This window comes from Cetorhinus maximus, chromosome 31 (genome assembly GCF_964194155.1).
Source record: "Cetorhinus maximus chromosome 31, sCetMax3.hap1.1, whole genome shotgun sequence".
Taxonomy (NCBI): Eukaryota; Metazoa; Chordata; class Chondrichthyes; order Lamniformes; family Cetorhinidae; genus Cetorhinus; species Cetorhinus maximus.
The window spans coordinates 16,143,928-16,164,388 of NC_135909.1; the positions used below are offsets into that span (position 1 = coordinate 16,143,928).

The window sequence follows — 20,461 nt, forward strand, 5'->3', positions numbered from 1 at the left end:
GAATATGGAGTTTGGTGGGGTGGAATGTGAGGACAAGGGGGACCCTATCGTGGTTCTGCGAGGGAGGGGTAAGTGTGAGGACTAGAGGCGCGGGAGATGGGTGGGACATGGTTGAGGGCACTGCCAAACACAGTGGGTGGGAAACCTGGATTTAGGAAGAAGGAAGTCATGACAGAAGCGCCGTTTTGGAAAGTTGCCTCATCGGGACACATGCGAAGGTGCTGAAGGAACTGAGAGAATGGGATGGAGCCCTTACAGGAAGCGGGGTGTGAGGAGCTGTAGTCGAGGTAGCTGTGGGGGTCAGTGAGCTGGATTTGAATATTGGTGGATAGTCTATTACAAGAAATGGAGACAGAGATGTCAAGGTAGGGAAGGGAAGTGTTGGAGATGGACGATGTGAAGGTGATGGAGGGGTGGAAATTGGAAGCAAATTTGATATATTTTTCCAGGTCCGGACAGAGCATGAAGAGTCACCGAAGTGAGTTCACCAGAGTTTGCTGGAAGTTCATCAGCATTAATGTACCCATTCAATGCATTTACGTGCTGATTGCCATTACCTCAGTCCTAGAGGCTTTCTTAAGTTTAAACACAGCCTGAGAGTCCCACAGTTTGATTTTGATTTGGCCGGATCAGGGTGCGTTGTCCAAGAGGTTTTTCAAACTTCTTTGCGTTGGAGATGGTGACATTTATTGAAATCAGGAGCATGTTTAAGAGCCCGAGAAATCATTGCAGACAGTATATCACTGCAACGCACGTGATGAAAATGCACGCAAATGTTAAAGAAGGTTTGTCCATGTAACGGGAATCTGGATTGATCCTGATGCTGAAATCAGTCGGTTTCAATCGTGCCTGAAAGAACATAGAAACCGACGGAACTGGAGTCCCGCAGTTTAATTTGATTTTATCCACACTTTAACTGTATTGTGGTATTTACACTGAGACGAGTTTGAGCCTTTTCTTGTGTTTGAGCAATCCGGTTCAGAGGGAATTAACAATCAGGGATTTGAGCAGGAATGAAATAAATTACTCTGCAGAATGTGACTCAGGGACACAGTAGGACAGTAAATGTTGGAGTTGGAGTATCTTTGGACAGAAGCTGTCGGGGTGTCAGTTTCTCGTGACTGAATTGATACCCAAGTTCCGCCGGTAAATCAGCAGGAACTCGACCCAACTCATCCACACAGTCAAGCTGGTGAAACAAAATGACTGGCGTCCTGGCTCTTCCGCAGATCACTCGGCTCTCGGCCTCCTGCAATGTTCCTATGAAGCTCAGGTACGCTCGAAGAACAGCGCCTCATCTTTCAATTAGACACTTTCCAGCTTTCCAGTGAGATCATTGAGATCAACAATATCGCTCTGGAAAAGTGTCCCCAACCCACCCACCCATTCTCCCTCCCTCCCGCGCCCCATTTTGACTTCGCTTTTCCTGTTTACAGAGGTTATTTCGAGATTCCTTTTCCACGTGTTTTTATTTTCGGATGGCAGTTGTTCATCAATCTGCCATTCACTCCTCCTCCAGAAACATCCTTTGTTTCTTTACTTGTTCCATTGATCTTACAGAGAGTTTTCAAGGACACGACGGGCCTCATTTTGTGCTGTTGAAAATCAAAGAGCTTATGTTTCCCTCTCTCTGGCCATGCAGCATAAACTATTTTCTCATTTTTTTAACCGGCTTCCAAAATATCACAGGCTGTCGCTTTTGATTTTTTTTTTTCTTTCCTTACACAGGCTTACAACTAATTACAAAACTAACTTTTCCCAGTTCTGGTGAAAGGTCATCGATGTGAGACATGGACCCAGTTTCACATTCCTTGTTACTACCTGAGCTGTGGTGTAACTCTTGCATTTTCTGACTTAACAATTGTGATGTGACAGGTTGGTTAAAAGGATTTGGGAGACAATGAAAGTTATCTTTGGTTCATGTAGCGTCACTGGCTGCCTCGTTGTTCCAGTCTTTAGTGGTATTATTCTCATTTAGGGGTGTTCTTTAAATTAGTTTGCTCGAGTTGTCAGGTTTAATTCCCGGACGAGCCCTCCTGAGATGTTGAAGATATTGGTGCACTCTTCAACCTCAGAGACTCGTCTTCACTCACTCTAAGTTGGACATTCCATCCCTGCCTGGATCCCTGTGTTAGGCGCAAGTTCAATGTCGTTCATTTTATAAAAACAGTAAAATTCACTCTAATTATAAAACAGGAGTTTTAAAAGTACCGCAGCTGAAAATATAGCTATAAAAGCGGGAGAATCCGATCATGTCAGTGATTATCTGTGAAGTGTGATCCTGACGTGAGTGCCCGAGTCTAGAATGACGGGGATCCATGGAGACAGAGAGTGTCTGAGCCCAGAGTTCCGGGTATCTGTGGAGGGACAGGAGAAGGTCATTCAGTCCCTCCTTCCTGTTCCAACACTCAGTTAGACAATGGCTGATCTGCGTCTTAGCTCCATCCAGCTGCCTTGATTCCATATCCTATTATACTGTTGCCTCGCAAAAACCTATTACTCACGGATTTGGAATTATTCATTGAGGCAGCATTTACTGCTTATTAGGGAAGACAGTTTCACACCTCTATCTTTGCGTGAAACAATATTTTTAAAGTCTCTCCTGAATGCCCCGGCTTTGTTGACATTCTGAAATAAAAACAAAGAAGCTGTTGAAAATAACTCGGCAGCTCCGGCAGCATCTGCGGCGAGTGAAACAGAGCCTCCCGGAACTGGCGAAGAAGTCACATTGGAATCGAAACGTTCGCCCTGTTCCAGGTCTGGCAGCATCAGTGGAGAGAGGGACAGAGTTAATGTTTGATTCTTCGCGAGAGATACTGTCAGACCTGATTCCAGAGAGCGGGGCCGGGAAATTATTCTGAATAAAACCAAAAAACTACTGCGGATGCTGGAAATCCAAAACAAGAACAGAATTACCTGGAAAAACTCAGCAGGTCTGGCAGCATCGGTGGAGAAGAAAAGAGTCGACGTTTCGAATCCTCATGACACTTCAATAGAACTGAGTAAAGTTAGGAGAGGGGTGAAATATAAGCTGGTTTAAGGAGGGGGATGGGGGGAGAGAAGTTGGGCGGGGAGTGGTAGTAGGGACAAGCAAGCAGTGATAGGAGCAGATAATCAAAAGATGTCACAGACAAAGGAACAAAGACGTGTTAAAGGTGGTGCTATTATCTAAGAGAATGTGCTAATTAAGAATGGATGGCAGGACACTCAAGGTACAGCTCTAGTGGGGGTGGGGTGGAAAGACTGACAGGGCATTACAGGTATATATTTAAAAATAATGGAAATAGGTGGGAAAAGAACAATCCGTATACATTATTGGAAAAAACAGAAGGGAGCGGGAAGAAACGGAAAGGGGGTGGGGATGGGGGAGGGAGTTCAAGATCTAAAGTTGTTGAATTCAATATTCAGTCCAGAAGGCTGTAAAGTGCCTCGTCGGAAGATGAGGTGCTGTTCCTCCAGTTTGCGTTGGGCTTCACTGGAACAATGCAGCAAGCCAAGGACAGACATGTGGGCAAGAGAACAGGGTGGAGTATTAAAATGGCAAGCGACAGGGAGGTTTGGGTCTTTCTTGCGGACAGACCGCAGGTGTTCTGCAAAGCGGTCGCCCAGTTTACGTTTGGTCTCTCCAATGTAGAGGAGACCGCAATGGAAGCAACGAATGCAGTAGACTAAGTTAGGGGAAATGCAAGTGAAATGCTGCTTCACTTGAAAGGAGTGTTTGAACCCTTGGACGGTGAGGAGAGAGGAAGTGAAGGGGCAGGTGTTGCAACTTCTGCGTAGGCATGGGGAAGTGCCATAGGTGGGGGTTGAGGAGTAGGGGCTGATGGAGGAGTGGACCAGGGTGTCCCGGAGGGAACGAACCCTACGGAATGCCACCAGTGGGGGGTGAAGGGAAGATGTGTTTGGTGGTGGCATCATGCTGGAGTTGGCGGAAATGGCGGAGAATGATCCTTTGAATACAGAGGCTGGTGGGGTGATAAGTGAGGACAAGGGGGACCCTATCATGTTTTTGGGAGGGAGGAGAAGGTGTGAGGGCGGATGCGCGGGAGATGGGCTGGACACGGTTGAGGGCCCTGTCAATGACCGTGGGTGGAAAACCTCGGTTAAGGAAGAAGGAGGACATGTCAGAGGAACTGTTTTTGAAGGAAGCATCATCAGAACAGATGCGACGGAGGCGAAGGAACTGAGAGAATGGGATGGAGTCCTCACAGGAAGCTCGGTGTGGGGAGCTGTAGTCGAGATAGCTGTGGGAGTCTGTAGGCTTGTAATGGATATTGGTGGACAGTCTATCAACAGAAATTGAGACAGAGAGGTCAAGGAAGGGAAGAGAAGTGTCAGAGATGGACCATGTGAAAATGATGGAGGGGTGGAGATTGGAAGGAAAATTAATCAATTTTTCCAGGTCCCGACGAGAGCATGAAGCAGCACCGAAGTAATCATCGATGTACCGGAGAAAGAGTTGTGGGAGGGGGCCGGAGTAGGACTGGAACAAGGAATGTTCCACACACCCCATAAAGAAACTGGCATAGCTGGGGCCCATGCGGGTACCCATAGCCACACCTTTTATTTGGAGGAAGTGAGAGGAGTTAAAGGAGAAATTGTTCAGTGTGAGAACAAGTTCAGCCAGACGGAGGAGGGTAGTGATGGATGGGGATTGTTCGGGCCTCTGTTTAAGGAAGAAGCTAAGGGCCCTCAGACCATTCTGGTGGGGGATGGAGGTGTAGAGGGATTTGACGTCCATGGTGAAGAGGAAGCGTTTGGGGCCAGGGAACTTGAAATTGTTGATGTGACGTAAGGTGTCAGAGGAATCACGGATGTAGGTGGGAAGGGACTGGACAAAGGGAGAGAGAAGGGAGTCAAGATAATGAGAAATGAGTTCCGTGGGGCAGGAACAGGCTGACACGATCGGTCTGCCGGGACAGTTCTGTTTGTAGATTTTGGGTAGGAGGTAGAAGCGGGCCGTCCGTGGTTGGGCGATTATCAGGTTGGAAGCTGTGGGAGGAAGATCTCCAGAGGAGATGAGGTCAGTGACAGTCCTGGAAACAATGGCTTGATGTTCAGTGGTCGGGTCATTGTCCAGGGAGAGGTAGGAAGAAGTGTCTGTGAATTGACGCTCAGCCTACGTGAGGTAGAGGTCAGTGCACCAGACAACAACAGCACCACCCTTGTCAGCGGGTTTGATGACAATGTTGGGGTTGGACCTGAGAGAATGGAGTGCTGTAAGTTCAGAGAGACAGGTTAGAATTGGTGAGAGGAGCAGAGAAATTGAGACGACTAATGTCACGCCGACAGTTCTCAATGAAAAGATCAAGAGAAGGTAAGAATCCAGAGGGAGGGGCCCAGGTGGAGGGAGAATCCTGGAGGTGGGTGAAAGGATCCGTTGAACGGGGGGAGGACTCCTGCCCAAAGAAGTGAGCACGGGGATGAAGGCGGCGGTAGAAGTGTTCAGCATCGTGCCGAGCCCGAAATTAATTGAGATGAGGGTGTAAGGGTATGAAACTAAGTCCTTTGCTGAGCACTGAACGTTCAGCGTCAGAGAGGGGAAGGTCAGGGGGTATAGTGAATACACGGCCGGGGCTGGGATTGGAAGATGGGGTGGGGACGGAGGGACAGGCAGGGGTGGAGGGTCCGAGATGGGTGTTGGTGTCGATGAACATGGTGAGAGTTATTGCAAAACAGTTTATCAACCAGTAACAAAATGTCAAAGATATAGTGTGTTTCGCGGTACTATAAATGCTGACTGTGATGTAAGGAAGTGTGCGATGGTGGTATAGTGGTGAGCATAGCTCCCTTCCAAGCAGTTAACCCGGGTTCGATTCCCGGCCATCGCAGCAGCGGTGTATTTTTTAGCCTTACCCGTGGTCAGACCACAATTCCGGACGCGTGGAGGTAATCTCTGTGGTTTCCAAAATGAGATAAAGAACAACAGAAAGTGTGGGGAGATTTCCAACAAGGAAATAAAGGACTAACAAAATAAAATACTTCAAACGTTTTCGTTATCACGTTTTTCGAACGTAAAATTCGGGCCTTGGTTGGAAAGACGCCTCACCTCCTCCCTCTCGCCTATTTCCGATATGTGGATGATACGTTTGCTATATTTATATCCGCAGTTGCATGTAACAATTTCCTTACATGTCTTTATGGGCTCCATCCTGCGCTCAAATTCACCTATGAAATGGAGCAGTCAAAATAACTCCCCTCCCTTGACACACTAGTTGAGGAATCTTCCAGAGGATTCTCTACCAGGTTTACCGCAAGCCGACCTTCACTGGTCAATATACGCGTTGGGATTCTTATAGTCCCACGCTCTGTAAGATTGGTCTTATCGGCAACGTTGTAAATAGGACCCGAGCCATTTGTTCACCGTGCAAGCTTGATGCTGAAACCGGGCTCATCAAAGGCATCCTGCAGGGTAATGGCTACCCTGATCAGATCATTTCGCGCTGTGTATCACACAAGCTCATGACCGGGCCTAAGACCGTCACTTTCCACCCTGAAGTATATTCTCTATCAGTATAAATTGTTGTCTTCCCCTTATATTGGTTTTCTTGGGAGTGTCCTGTTGAGTACAGAAGGAAAAGCTTTGACATGTCTCTTTTTTCAGCCATTTTCAAATATATTGGCGCTTATTTTCAATTTGAAAACCCGTTTCCGCTCTGCCAGTTTGGTTCAGTCAATCTCCGGCCCATTTTCTCATTGATCTTTGAAAGTTGATGAAATAGGCTGCACTCTGATTGGTTACAAAAGCCACCCAACGAGATTCCGAACACATTGACCATTCAGAAGTGGCCGACTGCATTCCCCAGAAGATCGGGGAAGGGTGAGTGCGGGAGGAATTCTTCATTCGTGGTGTAAGTGTGTGTAAGATTGTAGAAAGACCGGCGGTAGAGCCCAGGACAAAGCCAAAGTCAAGTCTCGCTCCTCCCGGGCTGGACTGCAGCTCCCCGCGGGACGTGTTCACAGGCTCCTGAGAAAGAGCAGCTATGCTGAGCGTGTGGCTGCTGGAGCGCTCCGCTCTTCAGATTGTAACATTCCCGGCCGCTTTCAGGGGACAGGATCAGAAATCAGCCGTTTCTCTCTGTCCCAATGAAGCCTGTGTGAAGGAGTCGGTTGGTAACCTATAGTATTGCGTTTCCAGTGAGCTGAGATTGGCTCTGTTTTAAATCGCTGCTTTGTTACAGCCGGTTACAGATAACAGATTGACACATTTAATCTGTTCCTAAAATAGCGCCAGGATTCTGTGACGCAAAATGCAATATTACAGCTCCTAAAGTGTGAGATTAAAATTGCCAGGAAATTAAGCCGTTTGGCTATTACCTATTTTTCCCTCAAATTGGCGGGCTTTTCGAGTTTGAAAATATAAGCCAATCGGCACTTCCAATTCCTTCTACCGGGCTCTCCGATTGGTTGAAGATTTAGATTGAGAATTGACTGACCAATCAGAGCTAGAGCCTGGCTAAAGCCTCTCAAACCATTCACAATGATTATTTATAGAGGTCAAACTGATGGAATCTGTATCTTCCACCCCACCTGCACTTGAGTCCTAAAATAAACTTTTTTCCAACAGGCAAATAATCGAAGGAACCAGAATAAATATGGTGTTTCCTCCAGCCAAGCTAGAATGAAGATTCCCGCCAGCTCCTCCCAAACAGTCCGTACATTATCACTGACAGAGCGCAGAGACACAGACAGGACATCAATTTCACAGTCTCAGACAGCAGAAATAGTTCCAGAGTCACACTTTCCATCCATCAATCAAACAGTGCAGGAGAGATAGACGTTGTTCCAATGTTATCTCGACTCAGTACCACAGACGGGTAGTCCACATTCTCACCCACGATACAATTTGCACCAGGCCAATCCCACAATATTACAGCCTTAGCTACAAACTAAATGTCAAATAAAACTGATGCATGTTTCCAATTTCAAGTTTACAGTCTTAACCTTAATAATGTACACTGAGATTCATGTTATGCAACGGTCCAATATTTGCACACATCATTAGTTTATAAATTGCATTATTAATTCCCACATTGTGTTCTGACACATACATTAGATGCAAATCCAAACCTTAAGTGCATTATCAGTTTGAGATATTATGAAAGTGAGTATAACCTGAGATCCAAACTCAGATTCTAGTTAAAACTCACCCTGATTAAAAAACTGAGATACAATATTAATTTGATGAGTATGAATTGAGCTATAAACTTCATGCTAATTCTCAATCCTCACACAGTGTCAAATTAAAGATACTTTACCAATTCAGGACTGAGCTCCATTTTGCATTTGTGTGGAAATTCTGACTCAGAATCAGACACAATGCCACATATCAAATCGTTTCGTACAAGCTGGAGTTACACTTGCGGACCACTCCAGGATCAGATTAAAGGATACATTATCTTTCACAATTGTATGCACAGTGACAGATATTTAATACCATTGTTTGCTTTAAAGCTACCATATCAGTGGCCTTTTTCTCTGCTGGAAATGTATGTGGAATGAATCCAAAAATAAAATTAGTCCCAGAGACTGAAGGTTATATAATGATTCCCACACTCACACAGAGAATAATTCTCAGGCACATTTTCAGTGCCAGATGCTGAAAGATACAGGCTGTTCACTGCACGCACTCACAATAGCTGAATCTGAGTGATACTAAAGAAATATGACACACCAATTGTACCACTGAGAGATTTAGAAAGAGTCCAAGCATCACAAAGAGTAACAGATGATGACAGATACAAATGGGAGACCACACACTAGCACACACACTATAAACTCCACTTTCACATACAATACCAATGATTGAAAAACACCAATTGAACCTCACTATTTTTTATACCAAAGTTTGACAGACCTGATTCAGAATGAATCTCATGCTCACAAACAGATCCAAGTGATGAAAGAAACATATGATTCCCTCACTTCTTTTACAATATCACAGATACAGAGTGCCATTGACAGATCTGTATTGAATCTTATACTCACACACGTTACGAGAGTCTGACATGTATGTAACGGATAGAGAATGGATACTACACTCAAAATCCTGACTTGGAAATATATTGCTGTTCCTTCACTCACTGGGTCAAAATCCTGGAACTCCCTTCCGAATAGTACTGGGGATGTACCTACACCACATGCACTGCAGTGGCTCAAGAAGGTAGCTCACCACCAGCTTCTCAAGGGCAACTAAGGATGGACAATAACTGCTGGCCTAGCCAGCGAAGCCAACATCCCACGAATGAATAAAAAAAGGGCACCAAAGACTTCAGATTCAGAATGATTTCCACGTTCACATGCAGAAGTACTGATTGATAGAGTTAAACACACACACATCATTAAAAGATTCAGAATGAGTCCCAAACTCATTTGCATTTCCAGAAAGTGATTGAGTACATAACACTTGCACACCTGCAGTTCTACGGGAAGGCTCAAAAAGTGTCCTCATACAATACCAGAAAATGCAATATGCAGTCTGAATATGACACAGGTATATTGTACCAGAGAATGAGAGACACAGAAAGACTCCAACACTCACTTTCAGCACCAGAAGCTGACTGATGGAGCAAAATCCTTCCACATGCAGTTCCACTATCAGTTTCAGAATGTAAACCACCTCTCTCAGTATCAGAAAATACTGATACAGATAGGAATGGAATATAACACAAATATACTGTCCAAGAGAGTGACTGTTACAGAATAAATCCAAACATATTGGCAGATCCACTGACAATGTCTCCACACTCACATACAGTAACCAGGACTGACAGGTTCAGAATGTCTCTCAGTTTCACACAGTACCAGTGAGTGACATAGATATTGAATCCCACATTTACAAAATGGGCCAGAAAAGGCCAGTGAAGAATGTATCTCACTCTCAAATACAAAACTACAACCTGACGGTTTCAGCACAACATTATAACTTATGCTTGGTATAACAAAATATTATGAAATGTCATCTTCACCGTTAGTAATTACAAATACCTCCCTTCGCCGTCCAATAAAATATGAACGGTTCTTCTCTGTCCTGTCGCTCTCTGAGTGTGCTGACATCTACTGGCCAGAGCTGAGAAGTGCACAAGAGCGGAACTTTTTTAAAAATTCAATGGATACGAGATTCGCTGGCTCGGCCATCATATTTGTACAACCGGGAACACGTTTGTACTGCAGGGAAGCATTTTACACAACAACAAAGAACATTTCTCAACACCAGAGAGCACAATTCCACAGCAGGAAATATATTCTAAACATGTGAAACACTTTAAAACTATAATGGAACAGTAGACATTAAAGACCAAGCAGCAGAGTGGCGCAGCGGAAGCGTGCAGGGTCCATAACCCAGAGGTCGATGGATTGAAACCATCTTCTGCTATTAACATTCTCATTAATGCCAAAAGGGAGCATTTTCTGTTGCCCACAAGCATGTCCGTTATTTGCATGAGCTTAATGCAAAAATTCAATCTTGAACATGGTGTTTAGTCACAGACGGACACAAGCTGTAAATGCTGTGAACACATCCGAGCCAATTCCCTCAGCCCATTGACCCCAAAGAATTGGCACAGACGCAAATGGCCGGTGTGGCCACCTACTATTCACTATCATATTGTTAAGTCATTCGAAATTCCAGTGAGTCTCGATCCAACCTGATCAACTCTACTTCATTAGAAAACCCCCTCAGTCGAGGGGATACCCCAGTCACCTTTCTCGGGAACTGCCTTCAATGCAAGTTATGTCCATCCTTCAGTAATCAGGCCAAATCAACACCAATTATTCTAGGTGTGGTCTCGCCAATGCCCTGTACAGTTGCAAAAAGGCTTCTCCGCTTTTCTATTCCAGTCCCCTTGCAATTAAGACCAACATTTCGCATGCGCTCCTAAGTATTTGACGCACCTAAATAATAACTTTTTATCAATGATTCTTATACAGAGGCACCCATATCCATCTGTACTGCAGCATTCTGCAATGTCATCTAAACATTTTTTGTAATTCTTGTACAAGGATGCCTCTGTACCACAGGATTATGCAGTCTCTCTCCATCTAAGTAAAATTCCTCTCTCCTATGCTTCTTGCAGAAGAGACATTTCTGACATTTTACTACATTGTACTTGCATTTTATCCCCACTCACTTGAACATCTACATATCTATGCAGACTCTTTCTCCGCCCTCCGGTCTCACTCAGCTCTCACTCTCAGGTCCTCTGGCATATTCCCAAGATTCTGACTGTTTAGGAAATTCTCGGATCTTTCTTTAGTTCAAGATGGATGACCTCACACTTCCCAGTGTTGACCACCACCGACCACAGTTTTATTCACTCACTGAATCTGTCAATGACACTTTGAAACTTGCTACTCCCACATACGCTACTAACCATGTCACCTAACCTAGTGTTATCAGCAAACTTGAATATAGACTGGAAGTTATTAAAATGTACAATAAAACAGAAAATGCTGTAAAAACTCAGCAGCCCTGGCAGCATCTGTGCAGAGAGAAACAGAGTTAACGTTTGAGTCCATATGACTCTTCTTCAGAGCTCGCCACAACTTTACCCTTTATGTCCCTTATTCAATTTTGTATCCATGCTGTCGCTGCCCCTTTAATCCCAGCTGCTGGAATTTTACCAAGTTCATTATGTGGGACTTGTTCAAATCCCTTTGGAAGTCCAGACACACTTCATCATGCTCACGTCCCTGGTCAATGTTCTCTGACACGTCATCAAAGAGCTGTATTAAGTATTTCAGTGCTGATTTTCTGTTAAACAATCTGTGCTGGTTATCATTTATCAACTCATGTTCTACCGAGCGACAATGAATTTTGTTCTGGATTATTGTCTTTAAACATTTCCCCACCACCAGCATGAGACTAACTGCTCTGTAGTTACTGGATTTATCCCTCTCCATTTTAAACACGGATGTAACATGAACAATCTGCAGTTGTTTGGCTTCACTCCCATCTCCAAGGAGGATTGAAAGATTGTGGCTCGAGTCTCCGCTATTTCCACCCTTCATTCCCTCAGTAATCCAAGGTGTATCCGATGTTGATTGAGCAGCTTTTCTACTGTGAGCGGTGCCAGCCTTGTGATAGCTTCCACTTCATCTATTTTCACCCTATCCAATTTCCCCACCAATGACATTAGCAGCATCCGCTTGTTTTGTGATGACAGGTTTAGTGCAAAGTTTACGAGGCAAATACCAGGGATGGGCCGGTTGTCTTATGAAGTGAGATTGAACAGGTTAGGCTTGTATCACATTGAGTTCAGGAGAGTAAGAGGCAACTAGATTCAAACCTTTACGATCCTGAGGGTCTTGACAGGGTGGAGGTGGAGAGCACGTTTCCTGTTGTAGCAGAATCTGGAACTAGGGGTCACTGTTTACAAATAAGGGGTCGCTCATTTCAGACAGAGTTAAGAATTTCTTTTCTATCTGAGGGTCGAGCGTCTTTGGAGCTCTCTTCCTCAAAAGCTCGTGGAAGCAGAGTCTTTGAATATTTTAACGGCAGAGTTAGATAGATTCTTGAATAACAAGGGGGGGAGTGAAAGGTTATTGGGGGTAGGAAGTAATGTGAGGCTGAGGTTACAATCAGATCAGGCAGGGTCTTAATGAATGGTGGAGAAGGCTCGAGGGGCTGAGTGGCCTACTCCTGCTGCGAATTAGTTTGTTTGTATGTTCTCATTTAGTACATCAGCCATGCCCTCTCCCCAGACAGGATCTCCAAATCAGCCCCACTTAAAGTGACTGCCCTTATGCTGGTAAAAAATCTTCAGTGTTTTCGGTTGTTAACTGCAAATCTTTTCTCAAACGCTCTCCCTTCTGATCAAATTTCCTTTTTCCATTTCTACTCTGCACTTTCTGTATTCTGCTTTGTTCGCTAATGTATTATGAATCTGACTATTATCATGAGACTTATTTGGAGTTCCCACAGAGCACAGGATGTGTAGGCAACAGCTCTCAGCTGTCCCAACATTTCACTGAAATGAGTTGTCTATTTAAGTAAAGTTTTCGTTATTTAGAGAGTTCCACTCCTTCCCTCTTGTACTTTTGCTGCAGTATCTCGGTTAAAATTACACAGCAGCTCCTTCCCCCTCTGCACTTAACCCTCACTTGCAAATAATTGAATTTTTTAAGTCTTCACTCTGAAATTTACTCTCTCTGTGTTTGAGCTCACAGGTCACTTGAGTTCTTGTTTGTAATATTATTGCTCCACGTAATTTACCTGAAAGTAAGATTTGATTTTGAATATCAATTCATTTGCACTGTAATTCCAGTTTATTTCAATTCAATATATCAACAAACTAGAAGTTTGCTCCTAGTTTCTATGTTTGCAAGGGAAAATCTAGAGGTGACTTATTTGTTCTGCAATAACGTGCCTGCTCAACTCAGGTCAATAAATCCTGTTCTAAACAGAACGCTTTATCCAGACAATGCATCCACTTGATCAGCTGATGGTGCACGGAGCACTCAGCTTTTCCTCACTGATCTTCACAAGAGTTGATTCAGTTTTGATGTTGACTTGTTCGCTGGTGTCGATTTACTCAGACTCTTCACCTGATTTCTGTGCTGTCCAATGAAGCTTTCTCAGCAGAGTTCTCATAATAACTTGACTTATCCTCACAGGATTTCAAACTTAATGGTTTTTGAACTATTTTATCAAATGATTTCGTTTTGTAAACGACACAATCGCTCTCATGATCAGGCAGAAAGTTTAACTGCTGTGATTTCAAGCAGCCGACAGCATTATTTGAGATGTCATTGAGACAGGATTTTGAGTTTGAATCCAGTCACAAAATCTTCCAATGAAGCTCAAGGTTCGCTCGAGGAACAGCGGCTCATCCTTCAATGAGGAACTTTACAGCCTTCCAGTGTGAACATTCAGCTCAACAATATCGCTCTGTAAAAACTGCCAACATTCTGGTGTCCTTCTGTTCCAGATGTGGGTTTGAGCCTCGGTTTCACTGAGATGTTCTGAATTGATCTTTTTCTTGACGTCACAAAGCGCTTTATTATTCAACACGTCTGTCCATTACAGGGGCTGATGGAAGATCCAATCAGTGAGGTGCGCATTCACCCTTTTAAAACATTATTTCAGGGGCTGTGAGCGTCGCTCGCAAGGCCAGTCTTTGTTACACATCCCAAAATGTCCTTGAACTCAGTGTCTTTCTCAGCGGGCAGTTAGAAATTAACCTCATATGTAGTCCAGACCAGGGAAGACATCCGAGAACCACCACTGAGATTAGCGTTTAATTGCAGGTTTTAATTAGTGAGTTTAATTTCCATCAGCAACTATGGTGGGAAATGAACCCACGTCCCCGGAATATTTCCACTGCTCCAATGTTTGACCTTAGAGAGAGATGGAAATATCATGTCGAAAGGACTTTCAGTAGGATCTCCATGTTATTGTGAACAAAAGTATCGAATCCAAGATCTTACAAGGAAAGCCGAAGCAAGCTGGCCTCATAACTTGGGGTGGAGAATCACATCAGTGATTCCAGGCGAGCTTCTGCAAAATCACCGCAATAAGGCGGAAACAGTTGATAAAGTAACGACGAAGGTGGGATTCGAACCCACGCGTGCAAAGCACAATGGATTAGCAGTCCATCGTCAGGTACTCTCAGCCGAAATAGCTCAGTTGGGAGAGCGTTAGACTGAAGATCTAAAGGTCCCTGGTTCAATCCCGGGTTTCGGCAACAAGTTGCAAATCCTTTTAACTGGGCAGCTGCTGCTCGTGTTATTTGCCAGCTGATAGTGCCATCAGTTTTTGGGGATACCCAGTGCAGCTTCTGAGGGGAGGGGAGACTTGCCCTCCTCCAAAGCACACGGGCAGCTCTGTGCCCGCTGGTCCACGTTACTGGAATAAAGCTCGGTTTCACCTTTCTTGATAAAAACATATGAAAAACCGCTGGTCAACTCAGCTCCCATTAAACTATGCTAACAACCGTGCAACTCTCATATGTTCCCAGCTTCTGGTCCATCGATCGGTCATTGGGAATTTAAATTCCTGAAAATCCGTCTGTTGATCCATTGCAATGGTGCTTCTTTTAACATTAACCAGGGGACCGTAACTGGAATCAAATTAATCCATTGTTTCCCTCTTGTTTATTTTTATTTCTTTGTGTCTGTGTCTCTCAGTGATTAGGTCGAGAAATGAGCTCGCCTCTGTCATGCGGCGGACGGAGCTCATGAGTATTACAAATATTTACCCTTTCCTTTTAAATTCAGATCCGAATTTACCATTGAAACACAGGGAATGCTGCTTAACCTGCTCTAAGGGCACTTCTATGACTCACTGAAAAAACATAATTTGACCTTTCAGTAGAGCTCTTTGTGTGCAGCCGTTTCTGGGGGTCTTCGTCAGTCATGGATATTTGTATCGGATCTTAGTTTTCTGCATGTTTAGTGAGAAGCCCAATATGTCATCTGCTTTACAGAAGGAGTCGACAGTGACCTGGAGCTAAGTTTCTTAGTGAGCACCCTGTTACGAGCGGGATGGGAGGAGTGCGCCCTTGGTCTAGTCCCACTACTCCACAGGTCGCAACATTAGCTCAAATGTTCATTTCACTCACCAAAATGGCCAATTATTTACCTTCACCAGTGTTCCCGAGAATAAAATAGGTTTAAAAGTGGATTATTTCAATTAACCATAAATTTGTCTGTTTATTATAAAAAAAGGTATTTTCGAATAGAAAAATAAAGCTTATGAACATTCAGTATGGATCTGAAATTATGCGAATTAATCTTTCGAGATACCATAAGTCACACACACACACACATACACACACACACGCTCTCCTTCTCTCACAAACACACACACACACACACACACACACACACGCTCTCCCTCTCTCACAAACACACACACACAAACACACACACACACGCTCTCCCTCTCTCACAAACACACACACACACACGTTCTCCCTCTCTCACAAACACACACAAACACACATACACACATACACTCATAATAGAAAACCACGATATTAAAAAGAGAAATAGGGGAAATTAAAGCAAAATGATGGGGATGTTGAAAATCAGAAACAAAAACAGAAAATGCTGGAGAAAATCAGATGGTCTAACAGCATCTGTGGGGAGAAATAAATACAAAGTCAACGTTTCGAGTCCTTATGACCCTTCTTAAGAAAGGGGACAATTTTGCCAAACATTAAACGTCAATGGTTCAAGGCAAAGGTCAGGGTGTGCAGTCCTTGAGATGGGGTCAGTGTTCCACAGTAACTCCCCCAGCACTGATCCGTGACAACATCAAGCAGTTGGTCCTTCTCTTCTCAAAGGAAAAAAAAGTCCACTTTTTAAAACAGTCTCCGAGGTATGTTTTCTTTCAGAACCATGAAAACCATGTGACCCTACTTGAACACAGCCCTATCGGGTTGAAATGTTCACAGCCTGATTTCAACATGGAGTTGTAGGCTTGTCTGAAATAACATTCAGACTGGCAGAACTGGGGGTGTCTGTGTGGCCGGGGTGGGTGGAGTGGTGGGTCCGGGAGGCGAGTGTGGTGGCAGTTGGGAGGATGCACTGAGGGGAGGGACGTGTTGTGGCGGCGGATGTTGGTGGGTTGGGCGGGAGGGTTACAGCTTCATATTACTTGACCATATTTTAGCTGTGTTATAGGAGTTGCAGAAATTCAGCTTTAATTCGACTTAGTAAAGAAGCTCAGGGGGAATTAACGGTCAGGGAAGTTAGGCAGTGCTCACTTCAATTACTGGTCATCACATGTCTAAGTGGCAGTTTCTCAGGGCAGTAAGAGTTGGGATGGGGTTACTTTTGACAGAAAGTGTTGAAGTGGCATTTTCCTGCGACAAAACTGATAGCCAAGAATGTGCGGTAAATTAACAGAAAGTCCAACAACTCATCCACACAGTCAAGCTGGTGAAACGAAATGAATGGCGACCTGGCTCTCACCCTGATCACTCGGTTCTCGGACTCCTGCAATGTTCCGATGAAACTCAAGGTTCGCTCGAGGAACAGCGCCTCATCCTTCAATGAGGAACTTTACAGCCTTCCAGTGTGAACATTCAGCTCAACAATATCGCTCTGTAAAAACTGCCAACATTCTGGTTTCCGTCTGTTCGCAGATGTGGGTTTGAGCCTCGGTTTCACTGAGATGTTCTGAATTGATCTTTTTCTTGACGTCACAAAGCGCTTTATTATTTAACACTTCTGTCCATTACAGGGGCTGATGGAATATCCAATCAGTGAGGTGCGCATTCACCCTTTTAAAACATTATTTCAGGGGATGTGAGCATCGCTCGCAAGGCCAGTCTCTGTAATACATCTCAAACTGTCCTTGAACTCAGTGTCTTTCTCAGCGGGCAGTTAAGGATCAAACTCATATGGAGGCCAGACCAGGGAAGACATCCGAGAACCACCACTGAGATTAGTGCTAAATTGCAGGTTTTAATTATTGAGTTTAATTTCCATCAGCAACTATGGTGGGAAATGAACCCAAGTCCCCGGAATATTTCCACTGCTCCAATGTTTGACCTTAGAGAGAGATGGAAATATCATGTCGAATGGACTCTCAGTCGGATCTCCATGTTATTGTGAACAAAAGTATCGAATCCAAGATCTTACAAGGAAAGCCGAAGCAAGCTGGCCTCATAACTTGGGTTGGAGAATCACATCAGTGATTCCAGGCAGAGCTTCTGCAAAATCGTCGCAATAAGGCGGAAACAGTTGATAAAGTAACGACGAAGGTGGGATTCGAATCCACGCGTGCAAAGCACAATGGATTAGCAGTCCATCGCCTTAACCTCTCGGCCACCTCATCGCAAAATGCGGTCTATTAAACCCCCTTCTATACTTTTTGCATCCATGAACCGTTGAAATAAATGATCCCCTTTGGTAAAAGCACTGAATATTCGGCCAGATGTGTAAAGATGGAAACGTAGTTTATGTCATTAAAATAAATGTGCATCACATCAGATCACGGACTGTTGTAAACCGACTGATGTGAAACGCTTCAACACTTCAACCTGATATCCAACATGTTTCTACACAGTGTGAAAACCCACCGCGGAAAGACCGGAACATACAAGCATTTGGTAGCAAAAAGAAACCCCTCCCAGCTCACTGCAAGCACCGGAACACAGCTAAAATGTGGTAAATTAAAATGAAACACTGGGGTTCCCAGCTCTGCTTGTCCTTTCAGTCAAGATTGAAACTGAGTGCAATCAGCCTCCCACATGAATCCACAAGTAGACAGTTCCCTCATTTGATGCATTAGAATAAATTCAGAGTCTCATGGCACGGAGAAACGCTCTTTAAACTTGGCATTCATTTATATCAGGTGTGTTGAGGTGATGCATTCCCTGCAATGACTTCCCGGGTTTTCAAACCGGGTCCTGATTTCCGGAACCGCCACCACCTCGAGCACGAAATAAAAATGCTGCATTAAGATGGGCTCGTCCGGGATTTGAACCCGGGACCTCTCGCATATCAACTCAACGAAAATCCCAAAGCGAGAATCATGCCCCTAGACCAACGAGCCACCTGCATAAGAAAACGCAAACAAGGAATCCTTTCATTGTCACACAAAGTGCATCAAACATAAGCGAATTACAGTTCATGCTGGAAATATTTTCCAATGTTTTAGAAACTCCGGGGTCACTCAGCTCCTGACCTCATTGCAGCCTTGGTCCAAACCTGAATAAAACTGCCGAACTCAAGACGTGAGGTGCAAGTGACTGCACTTGAGTTCAAAGAAGCATTTGACCTAATGTGGCATCAAGGAACTCCAGCGAAACTGAAGTGAAAGGAAGTAAGGCGGGAAACTCTCCACTGGTTGGAGTCGTCCCCGGGGTTTCTAAAACATTGGAAAAGAATTCCAGCATGTACTGTAATTCGCTTATGATTGATGCACTTTGTCTGACAATGAAAGGATTCCTTGTTTGCGCTTTGTTATGCAGGTGGTTCGTTGGTCTAGGGGTATGATTCTCGCTTTGGGACTTTCGTTGCATGAATATGCGAGAGCTGCCGGGTTCTATTCCCGGACGTGCCCATCTTAATGCAGCATTTTTTTTACGCTCGAGGTGGTGGCAGTTCCGGAAATCAGGACCAGGTTCGAACACCCGGGAAGTCATTGCAGGGAATGCATCACTTCAACACACGCGATTTAAACGAATGCCAAGTTTAAACAACGTTTCTCCGTGCCATGAGACTCTGAATTTATTCTCAGCAGGTGTGGCAGCATCGGTGGAGAAGAAATCAGTTAACGTTTCGAGCCTTCACGGCCCTTCGGCAGAACTGAAGCATAGTTAGGAGAGGGGTGAAATATAAGCTGGTTTAAGGTGGCGGGGGGGGGAGGTGGGGGGGAGGTGGGGGGGGGGTGGGGGGGCGTTGGGGGAGAGAGAAGTTGAGGGTGTGGTGATTGTGGAGATAAGCAAGCAGTGATAGGAGCAGATAATCAAAAGATGTCACAGACAAAAGGATCAAAGAGGTGTTGAAGGTGGTGATATTTGTCTAAGAAAAGTGCTAATTAAGAATGGAAGACAGGACACTCAAAGTACAGCTCTAGTGGGGGTGGGGTGGAAAAGACTAACAAGGTTTTAGTTTTAGATTTAAAAATAATGGAAATAGGTGGGGAAAGAAGAATCTATATAAATTATTGAAAAAAAAAGGTGGGGGGGGGGGGAGAAACGGGGTGGGGATGGGGGGAGGGGGAGTTTAAGATCTAAAGTTGTTGAATTCAATATTCAGCCCGGAAGGCTGTAAAGTGCCTAGTCGGAAGATGAGGTGCTGTTCCTCCAGTTTGCGTTGGGCTTCACTGGAACAATGCAGCAAGCCAAGGACAGACATGTATCAGAGATGGACCATGTGAAAATGATGGAGGGGTGGAGATTGGAAGGAAAATTAATCAATTTTTCCAGGTCCCGACGAGAGCATGAAGCAGCACCGAAGTAATCATCGATGTACCGGAGAAAGAGTTGTGGGAGGGGGCCGGAGTAGGACTGGAACAAGGAATGTTCCACACACCCCATAAAGAGACAGGCATAGCTGGGGCCCATGCGGGTACCCATAGCCACACCTTTTATTTGGAGGAAGTGAGAGGAGTTAAAGGTGAAATTGTTCAGTGTGAGAACAAGTTCAGCCAGACGGAGGAGAGTAGTGGTGGATGGGGATTGTTCGGGCCTCTGTTCAAGGAAGAAGCTAAGGGCCCTCAGACCATCCTGGTGGGGGATGGAGGTGTAGAGGGATTGGACATCCATGGTGAAGAGGAAGCGGTTGGGGCCAGGGAACTTGAAATTGTTGACATGACATAAGGTGTCAGAGGAATCACGGATGTAGGTGGGAAGGGACTGGACAAGGGGAGAGAGAAGGGAGTCAAGATAACGAGAAATGAGTTCCGTGGGGCAGGAACAGGCTGACACGATCGGTCTGCCAGGACAGTTCTGTTTGTGGATTTTGGGTAGGAGGTAGAAGCGGGACGTCTGAGGTTGGGCGACTA

At 44.8% G+C, this 20,461-nt stretch overlaps 4 non-coding genes across 4 annotated transcripts; 2 read left to right on the forward strand and 2 right to left on the reverse strand.

Moving 5' to 3' along the window:
* Positions 1–5,759: 5,759 nt before the first annotated feature.
* On the forward strand, positions 5,760–5,831 carry trnag-ucc (transfer RNA glycine (anticodon UCC)). The gene has a single exon. It is a non-coding gene; the product is annotated as a tRNA-Gly (tRNA).
* Positions 5,832–14,611: 8,780 nt separating this feature from the next.
* On the forward strand, positions 14,612–14,684 carry trnaf-gaa (transfer RNA phenylalanine (anticodon GAA)). The gene has a single exon. It is a non-coding gene; the product is annotated as a tRNA-Phe (tRNA).
* A 3,019-nt stretch (positions 14,685–17,703) lies between these two features.
* trnas-gcu (transfer RNA serine (anticodon GCU)) lies at positions 17,704–17,785 on the reverse strand. The gene has a single exon. It is a non-coding gene; the product is annotated as a tRNA-Ser (tRNA).
* Positions 17,786–18,415: 630 nt separating this feature from the next.
* trnap-ugg (transfer RNA proline (anticodon UGG)) lies at positions 18,416–18,505 on the reverse strand. The gene is given in 2 exon segments: positions 18,416–18,451; positions 18,470–18,505. It is a non-coding gene; the product is annotated as a tRNA-Pro (tRNA).
* Positions 18,506–20,461: the final 1,956 nt, after the last annotated feature.